The following is a 12421-nucleotide window of genomic DNA, read 5'->3' as shown; positions in this document are numbered from 1 at the left end:
CTATTGCCCATGCATGCCTAGCCATAGCATTTCCCTGGATATTTCTTCCCACAGTATTTACTTCCCTGGGCTTCTGTCTAGCAGGGTGACTGACATGATTCCCAATGTGCATTTCCTATCTCCCAGCCAATCGTCAAGGTTCCTTTTGAAGAGGGCCAAGGAGGCACTCTACTTGACATGTATGGACAGTCTATTCCAGAGTATGGGGAGTCTCTGAGTCTGGAAGCTATCCCTCCAACATGTTTTGTTCATTGTGATGAGAAGGTTTTGATCATTGGAGCGTGTGGCTATGAGAGGTTGGGATTTCTTTAAGTGGATCATGTCCAGCAGCTCAGGGTTTGACATGGCCTTGTATGTTAAGCAGAGATATTCCACAGAGTATAGCTGGAGTTTTTTTAGATGGTCAGCAAACGGCATCTGCTTTAGGCCTGTGATTCTTTTAGTAAGGTATTTCTGCAGCCTTTCCAGCTGTTGCAGATGTCTTGTGAGGTGCATACCAAACTGGGCGTTGTACTCTATAATGAGTCTAATGAGGGATGAGCACAGTGGGACAATGAACACCTTTATTTCTGGATGAAAAGCCCTTAGTGATGAGGTGGGCCACATCGAAGGATTTCTTGACTGTTGTGGCGATGTGGTTATCGAAGGTAAGATCATTGTCCACCTGTGTCCCTAAGTCTCTAATCACACTTTCAGTGTTTAGTCTACTGCCACCTGTGTGTTAATTCATGGGTACATGGTGTTTCCCAAAGGGGATAACTATACATTTCTTGGCATTAAGCTTGAGCCCATGGCTGTGGCACCAAACATCTGTTTCTGTAATGCCCTTTTGTAGAATATCCACATCAGTTGGGGATTCAGTAATGGCTCCCAGTTTGCAGTCATCTGCGAACTTTGTTAGCCAGAGTCCCTTAGTGTTGACCTGTACTTCAGAGAAGTAGATGCCAAACAAGAGAGGTTTCAGGACTGAACTCTGAGGTACTCCACTTGTCACCTGTCTGGAGCTGGATTTGGAGTTGGCTACTTTTACAGTCTGGGTTCTGTCAGTAAGCCAGTTGGCAACCCATCAAGTGACGTAGGGATTTATGCCCAGATTAGTAAGTTTATCTATGATTCCAGAGTGGGGGATGGTGTTGAAGGCCTTGGAGTGGTCCAGACAGGCTGTGTGGACCGCCTTACCCTCGTCCACAGCTCTGGAGACTGATTCAAACAAGTCAATCAGTTGAGGAGACAAGATCGACCCTTCACAAACCCAAACTGGGTGGGGTCCAGTGTTTGAAGGTTGCAATTGTCTTTGTTTATGAATTCCATGATAATGCATTCTATGTCCTTGCAGATCAGGCTCATCAGACTAATGGGACGGTAGTTCCCTGGATAAAAAGTGGATCCCCTCTTGTGGAGTGGGATAACAGTAGCTGTGTGCCACTCAGTAGGCACGAAAGCCTGAGGTGAGGCTATGATTAAACATGACACTTAGGTGAGGTGCCATTTCATTTTGTTGTACATGTAGTGCACAGCCCTGGATGTCATCTGGTCCCATGCATGCTGTATTCTTAGCTTTGGAGAGTGCGGTTTATACCTGTGTGGACATGATTACCGGAATTTGGCAATCTTTTGGTATAGAGATGGGCGTTTAAGGGGGTGGGAGGTGGTGAGGTTGGCACTAAATCAATCTATCAGGATTTTGGCAATATCCTTGGGATCAGTATATTTAATGCCATTCTGTTGTAGCTCACAGCAGATCAGAGCATTGCCATTTGGATTCTTGACATAACTATAGAATGCCTTCTGGTTGTCTTTGGAATCTTTAACAATTTTATTTTCGTAACTACCTTTGTGTGAAACTGTCATACAGACAATATATAGTAGTGAGATTAAGGGAGGTGAAACATAGGGTTCAGTCACATAATTACCAGAGAGACAAAAACAGAGGACAACAAGTCAGACATTTGTGAAACTATCATACAGACAATATATAGCAGTGAGATTAGGGGAGGTGAAACCTAGGGCTCAATGACATAATTACCAGAGAGTCCAAAACAGAGGACAACAAGTCGGACATGTGTAAAACTGTCATGCCGACAATATAAAGTAGTGAGATTGGGGGAAGTGAAACACAGGGCTCAATGATATAATACCCAATCAGTCAAAAACAGAGGACAACAAGTCGACATGTGTGATACTATCATACAGACAATATATAGCATTGAGATTAGGTGAGGTGAAACCTAGGGCTCAATGACATAATTACCAAACAGTCAAAAACAAAGGTCAACAAATCGGACATGTGTGAAACTGTCATAAAGACAGTATATAGCATTGAGACTAGGGGAGGTGAAACATAGGGCTCAATGCCATAATTACCACGCAGTCAAAAACAGAGGTAAACAAGGCGGACATGTTCATAGGTTGGTACTAGGTTATCTGCCCTATGGCCCATACATGCCCTGCCATAGCAATTCCTTCGATATTTTTTCCCACAGTATTTATTTCCTTGGACCCCTGTCTAGCAGGGTGACTGGCATGATCCCCAAGGTGAATTTCCTATCTCCCATCCAACCGTCAAGGTTCCTTTTGAAGAGGGTCAATGAGACACTCTACTTGACATGTAGGGGCAGTCTATTCCAGAGTATGTGGAGTTTCTGGGTCAGGAACCTATCCCTCCAGCATGTTTTGTTCATTGTGATGACAAGGTTTTGATCACTGGAGTGTGTGGGTCTGAGGGGTTGAGATTTCTTTAAGTGGAACATGTCCAACAGCTTAGGGTTTGACATGGCCTTGTATGTTAAGCAGAGATCACCTCTGAGTAGACGATATGCCACAGAATATAGCTGGAGTTTTTTTAGATGCTCAACATAAGGCATCTGCTTTAGGCCAGTGATTCTTTTAGTGAGGTATTTCTGCAGCCTTGCCAGCTGTTGCAGATGTCTTCTGAAGTGCATGCCAAACTGGGCGTTGTACTCTATAATGAGTCTTATGAGGGATGAGTACAGTGGGACAATGACCTCCTTTTATCTGGATGAAAAGCCCTTACTGATGATGTGTGCCACACAGAAGGATTTCTTGACTGTTTTGGCGATGTGGTTATCGAAGATGAGACCACTGTCCACCTGTGTCCCTAAGTCTCTCATCACACTTTCAGTGTTTAGTCTACTGCCAGCTATGTGGTAATTCATGGGTACATGTTTTTTCTCAAAGGGGATAACTACTTTTCTTGGCATTAAGCTTGATTCCATGGTTCTGACACCAAACATCTGTTTCTGTAAGGCCCTTTTGTTGAATATCCACATCATTTGGGGATTCAATAATGGCTCCCAGTTTGCAGTCATCTGCAAACTTTGTTAGCCAGAGTCCCTTAGTGTTGGCCTGTTCTTAAGAGAAGTAGAACCCAAACAAGAGGAGTCCGAGGACTGAACCCTGAGGTACTCCACTTGTCACCTGTCTGGAGCTGGATTTGGAGTCAGCTACTTTTACAGTCTGGGTTCTGTCAGTAAGCCAATTGGCAACCCATCAAGTGATGTAGGGATTTATGCCCAGCTTACAAAGTTTATCTATGATTTTAGAGTGGGGGTTGCTGTTGAAGGCCTTGGAGTGGTCCAGAAAGGCTGTGTGGACCGCTTTACCCTCGTCCATAGCTCTGGAGACTGATTCGAAGAAGTCAATCAGGTTGAGGAGACAAGATCGGCCCTTCACGAACCCAATCTGGGTGGAGTCCAGTGTTTGAAGGGTTGCCAATCAATGTCTTTGTTTGTAAATTCCAAAATAATGTGTTCCATGCCCTTACAGATCAGGCTCGTCAGACTAATGGGATGGTAGTTCCTGGGATCCAAGTTGGATCCCCTCTTGTGGAGCGGAATAACAGTAGCTGTGCACCACTCAGTGGGCATGAAGCCTGAGGTGAGGCAATGATTAAACATGACACTTAGGTGAGGTGCCAGTTTATTTTGTAGTTCATGTAGAACACAGCCCGAGATGTCATCTGGTCCCATGCATGCTGTATTCTTAGCTTTGGAGAGTGCGGTTTCTACCTGTGTGGCCATGATTACCGGAATTTGGCAGTCTTTTAGTATAGAGATGGGCCCTTTAAGGGGTGAGAGGGGGGTTAAGTTGACACTAAATCGATCTACCAGGATATTGGCAATATCCTTGGGATCAGTATATTTAATGCCATTCTGTTGTAGCTCACAGCAGATCAGAGAATTGCCATTTAGATTCTTGACATACCTATAGAATGCCTTCTCATTGTCTTTGGAACCATTAGCAATTTTTTTTTTCGTAACTACCTTTGTGTGAAACTGTCATACAGACAAAATATAGCAGTGAGATTAGGGGAGGTGAAACATAAGGCTCAATGACATAATTACCAAAGAGTTAAAAACAAAAGTCAACAAGTCGGACATGTGTGAAACTATCATACAGGCAATATATAGCAGTGAGACTGGGGAGGCAAAACATAGGGCTCATTACATAGTTACCACACAGTGAAAAACAGAGGTCAAAAAATCGGACAGCTGTGAAACTGTCATACAGACAATATATACCAGTGAGATTAGGGCTGGTGAAACATAGTGGTCAATGACATAATTAACAAACAGTCAAAAACAGAGGTCAACAAGTCTGACGTGTGAAACTGTCATACAGACGATATATAGCAGTCAGATTAGGAGAGGTGAAACACAGGGCTCACTGACATAATTACCACACAGTGAAAAACAGAGGTCAACAAGTCAGACATGTGTGAAACTGTCATAAAGACAATATATAGCAGTGAGATTAGGGGAGGTGAAAACTAGGGCTTAGTGACATAATTACCACACAGTGAAAAACAGAGGTCAACAAGTCATACATGTGTGAAACTATCATACAGGCAATATATAATAGTGAGATCAGGGGAGGTGAAGCATTGGGCTCAATGACATAATTTTTATTTTTATTTTTATTTGCAGTTTGTTTACCAGGATAGTCCATTGTGCCACAAGGAACCCATTTTCAATGGAGTCCCGGAGAGAAAAGCTCCATTACATTACAAGTATAAAACGTTTCAGAATTAGAAGATTACAGGATGATAACTTTTACAAATTTTAAAAAACAGTTATCAGACATTAGAAAGAGAATTCATGGTAATAACAGTTACAATAGATTAGCCTGTGATACTTTCAATTATAATCAAATTAAGGTAGCAAAAATAAGAATGCAAATTCCATCTGGAGATTATGGGCTGAAGGAGGTTGTTAGAAGATATGTTTGGGTATTAGGATGTTATGTAGGAAGGGAGCTATTAGTAGATAAGGTAGGTAGTGGGAATATTATAGTAAGATGTTATGTAGGATGAGAGCAAGAGCATTCCCATTGTGAGATTAGGTGTGAGTGAAGAAGAGTTTTAAAGAGAGAGAGACAATTAGTTGTACAGATAACAGGTGAGAGAGAATTCCAGTGACGTGCTAAGTAGAAGGATAGAAGATGTTTGCCTGAAGGGTGGGCAGGTTTATGTAGCTCGATTAAGTTTTGGAAGTTAGATCGGAGGCATCTGTTTGGATGATGCATTTTGAAGGTAGAGGCAAGGAAGGGACAAAGAGAGGGGCAAAAAATAATTTTGTGAGCCTGGATAAGTTGGATATAAGTGAGATAATTAGGAAGTTCACGCCAGTTCAGTTGGTGCAGGGAGATGCAGTGATGGGAATTGGATCGATGGCCTGCTGCTAATTTTAAGATTTTATAGTAACAGGAGGAGAGCTTAGATTTGAGTGATGATTGCAGATTTGTAAGGATAGAGGCACCATACAGGAGGGAAGGGATGAAGTATGTATTGGCAAGAACGAGTCTGGTGGAGGGATAGATGAAACAGTTGTGGCGATAAAGCATACCTAGTTTCTGGTGCGTTTTTTTTAATATTTACTTGAATATGGTTATCAAACTTTAGTTGGTCATTGATGATGATTCCTAGCAATTTGGCAGTGGGGACCGTTTCAAGAAGAGTGTTGTTTTGGCTGGTAACAGAGAAATAGTTTTTGTCTAGGGTAATGCTTTTAGAGGGTGAGAATATCATTAGTTTGGACTTGGATGTGTTTAGTGCTAGGTGGCTATCTAGCATCCATTGTTCTGTAGAGGAGAAGGCATCTTGGGTTAGTTTTGCTACGGCAGTGGTGGAAGTCGCAGAACAGATAATTGTTGAATCATCAGCATATTGGATGAGGTTAGCATTAGGGATGGCATGGTGAAAGTCATTAATGAAGATACTGAATAGTAGGGGTCCTAGAATAGAGCCTTGGGGCACACCTGTGAGGGTGTTTAGGAATGAAGTAGCTAATTGCCACTTAACTGCTTGTTGCCTATTTGATAGGTAGCTGGTGAACCAGGTAATAGAGGAGTGGGAAAGATTCAGCTTAGAGAGCTTAGTAAGGAGAAGTTTATGGGAGATAGTGGTGAAGGCTTTAGAGAGGTCCAGGAGGAGGGTAGATATAATATGACCAGTGTCACTGGCTTTGTTTATGGTTTCTAGGAAAGAGAGGAGAGCAGTGGTGGTGCTATGGCCTGGTCAGAATGGGATGGAGTAAGAAGGTTATTATTTATTAGATAGGGTAAGAGTTGAAGGTGGATGCACTTTTCAAGAAGTTTTGAAATAGGGGATAGGATAGCGATGGGATGGAAGTTAGAGATTTCAGTATTGTTACCACCTTTATGTAGTGGAATGATATAGGCCTTTTTTCCAAAGCTGGGGCACCTGGCTTTCTGAAATAGATTGATTTATCAAGATGCGGATGGGGAAGGCAATGGCTTCTGCAGCTATCTTGAGGAAGTAGAATGGTATTTCATCAGGAGCATTAGAGCAAGGTTTCAATTTTTGAAGACTTTTTTATGGTAGAGGTGGGAATAGGGTTCAGGGAGAAGGGTGTAGGCTGGGAGATAGAGATGTTGGAGGAGGATGGGATGTGATGAGGTTGTTGTGGGGGAACATGGTTATCAGTGAAGGATGATGTTAGTTTGGAAATAGATTCAATAAAGAATGTGTTGAATTGAGTAGCTAGATCTGAGTCTTAGGCATTTGGGTCAGGGCAAGGATTTTCTTTTTTGCTTGGGTTAAGAAGAGAGGAGATTCCATCCCAGAATTTTTGGGGCTTGTTGTTGTGGTGGGTTTGAAGAGTGGAAAAATAGGCTTTGCGGTCTGAGTTTATAAGTTGTTTTACTTTATTTCGAAGTGTTTTGTATTTGTTAAAGGAAGTAGTAATTTTTGTTTTATGATAGTGTTTCCAAGCTTTTTCACGGAGACGCATGGTGGCAAGGGTATTCTTAGTTAGCCAAGGGACGGAGTAACTTTTAGTGCGTTTTGTTTTCCAGGGAGCGAAGGAGTCTAGCAGGTTTAAGAAGATTTCATTAAAGTGGGTGACAGCATTTTCCAGGGGTAGTGTTTTGATTGGGTTCCAGTTAATATTCTTTAGTGCATCAGAGAATGCATTGGGGTTAAAGTTTTTTAGGTACCGAGAAGAGGTGTATGTGTGAGAATGTTGTAGGAGGGTGGGAAGGCGATGTGCAAAAGTGGGAAGGTGATCACCTAGAGGGTCTGAAAGGGTGCCACTATTGGAGAAGTAATGGGGGTGGGAAACTAGGATCCAGTCTAGGGTGCTGCCACATGAGAAGTCTTTGGAAGGGTCTGGTTATGGAAGTGATCAGTTGAGTGAAGTTAAAAAGATTTATATTTAGAGAGTTGGTAGGAGATTGTATTGTGTCCCAGTTGATATTAACATCCCCCAGGATTATAGTTTCATTAGTGATATTGGTTGAGAGCTAGGAAAGAATGTCCTCTAGGACTGATATATTGTCTCCAGGAGAGATATAAAGGGTGGCTGTAGAGATGAATTTGTGTTTGTTTACTTGAAGGAGAGATAAAAGTAATTTAAACAATCAAACAATCAAAAACAGAGGACAAGTCGGATATCTGTGAAACTATCATACAGACAATATATACCGGTGAGATTAGGGGAGGTGAAACACAGGTGTCAATGACATAATTACCAAACAGTCAAAAACAGAGGTCAACAAGTCGACGTGTGATACTATCATACAGACAATTTATAGCAGTGAGATTAGGGGAGGTGAAACATAGGGCAAAAATGACATAATTATCACAGAGGCAAAAACTGAGGTCAACAAGTCGGACATGTGTGAAACGATCAAACAGACAATATATAGCAGTGAGATTAGGGGAGGTGAAACACAGTGGTCAATGCCATAATTGCCAAACAGTCAAAAACAGAGGTCAACAAGTCAGACATGTGTGAAACTATCATACAGACAATATATAGCAGTGAGATTAGTGGTGGGGAAACATAGGGATCACTGACATAATTACCACACAGTCAAAAACAGAGGTCAACAATTCGACAAGTGTGAACTATTATACAGACAATATATAGCAGTGAGATTAGGGGAGGTGACACATAGGGCTCAATGACATGATAAACACACAGTCAAAAACAGAGGTCAACAAGTCGAACATGTATGAAACTGTCATACAGAGAATATATAGCAGTGAGATTAGGGGATATGAAACATAGGGCTCAATAACATAATTACCACACAGTCAAAAACAGAGGTCAACAAGTCAGACGTGTGAAACTGTCATGCAGACAATATATAGCAGTGAGGTTAGGGGAGATGAAACATTGGGCACAATGTCATAATTATGACACATTCAAAAACAGGTCAACATGTAAACATTTGTGAAACTGTCATACAGACAATATATAGCAGTGAGATTAGGGGAGGTGAATCACAGGGCTCAATGACATAATTACCAAACTGTCAAAAACAGAGGTCAACAAGTCAACATGTGTGAAACTATCATACAGACAATATAAAGAAGTCAGATTATGGGAGGTAAAACATAGGGCTCAATGACAGAATTACCACATAGTCAAAAACGGAGGTTAACAAGTCGGACATGTGTGATACTATCATACAGGCAGCATACAGCAGTGAGATTAAGGCTAATCACAGAACATATCAAAAATCAGCAGTTTACTAGGCAAAGCTTGATGTATATAAAAAATGTTAGAGATATGAGGTAGTAGGTAGAGGTAGGCATTTAGAGCTGAAATAGAATGCGTAGTCACTGCCAATCATGAGTGGACAGGTGATCCACTGTGGCGACCCCTAACCGGGAAAAAGCTGAAAGAAGAAGAAGAGTATATTAAGATGAAAAAAAAGTAGTAAAGGCAGTATGGTCAGCCTGGAATTGTGCAAGGGCAGACCCCTTGTTGGTTATGTGTTCTCTGAGGAGTAGTTTGAATTTGTTTGTGTTAGCAGTATTTAATATGTGTTGAGGGATGGACTGAGATATTTGGTAGGAGAACACTGACACCCTGAAACTGTTGCTGGACTTAATAACTTTTAGTAGCAGTTTATCAGAGGATCTTAGGGACCTATGATATGTTATGTTTTTCTGTGTTGTATTGTTACCATATGTTATGTCTTATTACATTAAATAGAATGATGGCTGAGCCTCTAATCATAATCAAGTTATTATGTCTTCGAAAAATGGATGTCAAGAAATTTAGCTTGAGAACAGAGAAAAGTAAACTCAAGAGGTGACTCTTGATACCCATTTTGAGGTCACATAACTATATGGTTGTGGCTAGAGAAATCCGGGTTTATATCAGTCCATCGAAATGGCTGAATATCGAATACCAGATGTTCAAACTGTAAAGTTCGAACACTGGTAATCGTGAAGCCGTGGCCCACTGAATTCTTTCCCAAGGAAAGAATTCAGTGGGCCGTTTCTGTGGCTTTGCGAGTATCAGGACTGTAATGGGAAGTTACGGGTCGGGTTCAGGTATGTGTGCGATTGTGTGGATGTTAGAGGTAGGGGACGGGTTAGGTGAGTTAGGGTTAGGGCGCGGGTGAGGTGGGTGTGCGATAGTGAAAGACTTTACTGTTAGGGCTCGGGTCAGGTGAGTGTGCGATAGAGACGGACCTTAGGGTTAGGGTTTGAGTTAAGGTAAGTGGATAGGTAGTAGTATATGTACAGTTTAGTGTAGGGTTATAGGTTCATAGGTTGATACTAGGCTATCTGCCCTAGGGCATTTATAAGCCTAGCCAGAGTGTGTTTGGCTTTCGCCACCCTTTTAGATTAGCTGATTGTGCCTCTGTATAGTAGGTCACAGAAGATAGCCCATTTAAGGTTTGTTTACTCTGCCTCTGTATAGTAGGAACACAGAAGAGATCCCAGGGGTAAACCTACAATCTCCCATCCACTCGTCAAGATTTCTCTTGAAGAGGGTCATTGAGGGGCTCTGCCTAACATGGATTGGGATTTTGTTCAAGAGTGAGGGGAGCTTCTGGGATATGAATCTGTTAGATGTAGGATTTTGAGTGTATTTGTGTGGATTGATGTTGTTTTGGTGTGTTCGTGTTGCACGTGTGTTTCTTGGAACAGCGATTTTTTTAACCTTGTAAAAAAATCGCTGTTTTAAGACTTCGATGTTTTTGCAGTTCGTGGTTCTTAAGTTCGAACATATGGTGTCCGAACTTCAGACGTTTTGATGAACTGATATAGACCCAAGAAATCCAGTCATACATCTTTGTACTGGATAGAGTTTAGCTGTGTCAGTGTATTTGTGCGTGCGTGTGTGTGCGTGTGTGTGTGTGTGTGTGTGTGTGTGTGTGTGTGTGTGTGTGTGTGTGTGTGTGTATGTATGTGTGTGTATGTGTTTGAATAAGTGTATTTAAGGGTAAAGTGTAGTATAGCTTTTGAAGCTATAAAAAACTTCCAGTGATGTTTTTGGTGAGTGTGGTGTATTCTCTGTTATGAGGATAGAGCTTAACACAATCACACGTAACACCTGCGGAATGTGACTTCTGTAGCAGACTAAAAACATCCTTTAAATTTCTTGAGCAGTTTCAGAAAAAATCTAATCAGAATTCAGTAGCTAAACAAAGTTAAATATCTTGCAATCAATAAATGCTATTAAGACGCTGTGCACAGCAATATATTTACCAAAAGATCTTCATAGTGATTATATTTAACTGCATTCACAGTTTTTACATCAACACTGTAATATGTATGTTTATTGTATGGAAAACATACAGATATATTTTCTTCTAAATTTTCACAAACTTTATATTCTGAAAACTGTGCAAACTAGACAGACATATAGTGTAGGAGAATTGCTGTTCATTTAGACTAACATTATGGCAAGATGTCACATCTTACTGCTTAAGTACTGAGTTATTTAAAGAATTATGAATAATTGTTTGTTTACATAATTAACAGTATAAATAGCTCTCAATGTATCACTAAATGTACAGTTTACAGTGCACGGATTAACAATCCCCGGGATTCATGAAGCTCGGCGCAAGGCCGGCGTAAGGCCTGCGCCGGCGGTGCATGGAATATCCGCAGTAGCGCATATACATATTAATGAGAGTGCACGGAATCACAGACACGTAGTGTACGTGAGCGAGCCCAGGTAGGATGCGTCTGGAGGCGTGTCAAAGCCGGCAGGAGGTGAGCAACCTAATGTGCTGACAGCCACGGTCCGCCCACAATAGTAATGGCAGCAGCCAGGTCCCGTGCAGAATGAAACGCATGGACAGTACGCAACATAGTCCCCGTTCCAAATCAACGGAGAAGCAAATAGAAGCCACCAAGGCATAAGTGTACCCGTTCAAGGAGCAAAGGATACGCATAAGACCGCCGCCGTCGCGCAATGTACTGTCAGTGTTTACACTCAGAGAAGGTGTACAGCCGCATGTCAGCCGCACCGACATAGGAGCAGCGACTAAGGTCACCACCTGTCCCACTGTGTTTGGGGCAGTCTCTCCATGGACAGTTGTGTCCCGAAAACGATTAGAAATGGCTGATGTGCTACGAATGTAGGACACAATGATATCCCGTATGTAATGTAATGGTAGCATGAATTGGTTATTTCTGTAACAGAAATACCGAAATGACACTATAAACAGAATAAGCAAGGAAATTGCCACAATAATAAGCAAATTATTTAGGCAAACAAGTGAATTTCTATGCTATATAGTGACCGTTTGTATGTGTCGGCCTGTAAAGGCAGATGTGAGTCCCGGAAATATCCCAGATCGGAAAATGGAAAGGTGGAAACCCCAGCAGCGACATGGGCATGGTCACCAGGGTTACCTGCTGTCCCAAAGTGCCATGGACAGACCCTGATTGGACAATGGTGTCCCTGCAACAATCGTAAAATTGGAAAATCACCTGCGATCCCCTGCGCAAATTCCATAATATACATGTAAATAGTAGCATAAAACATATACATTACGGTATGGAACACAGACATGGCATAAGAAAATAAATAAGGAACCCAAACGCTAACAGAATAGGCTCATACTATGGCAAACAAGTGAAGTGCTGTCTACTGCACCAGCCCTGGGGGGTATTTGGTGTCCCAAA

General features: G+C 41.8%; 1 protein-coding gene across 1 annotated transcript in view; it reads left to right on the top strand.

Annotated features, from left to right (window-relative positions):
- Positions 1 to 12421, top strand: part of LOC122808161 (alpha-2-macroglobulin-like) — a 1492450-nt gene that overhangs the window by 1240439 nt on the left and 239590 nt on the right. The window lies entirely within an intron of this gene.

The sequence above is a fragment of the Protopterus annectens genome, chromosome 8.part0 (genome assembly GCF_019279795.1).
Source record: "Protopterus annectens isolate FY-2018-M chromosome 8.part0, PAN1.0, whole genome shotgun sequence".
NCBI classification, from domain to species: Eukaryota; Metazoa; Chordata; order Ceratodontiformes; family Protopteridae; genus Protopterus; species Protopterus annectens.
The sequence above is the reverse complement of the archived record's forward strand: the minus strand, read 5'-3'. Positions and strand labels throughout refer to the sequence as shown.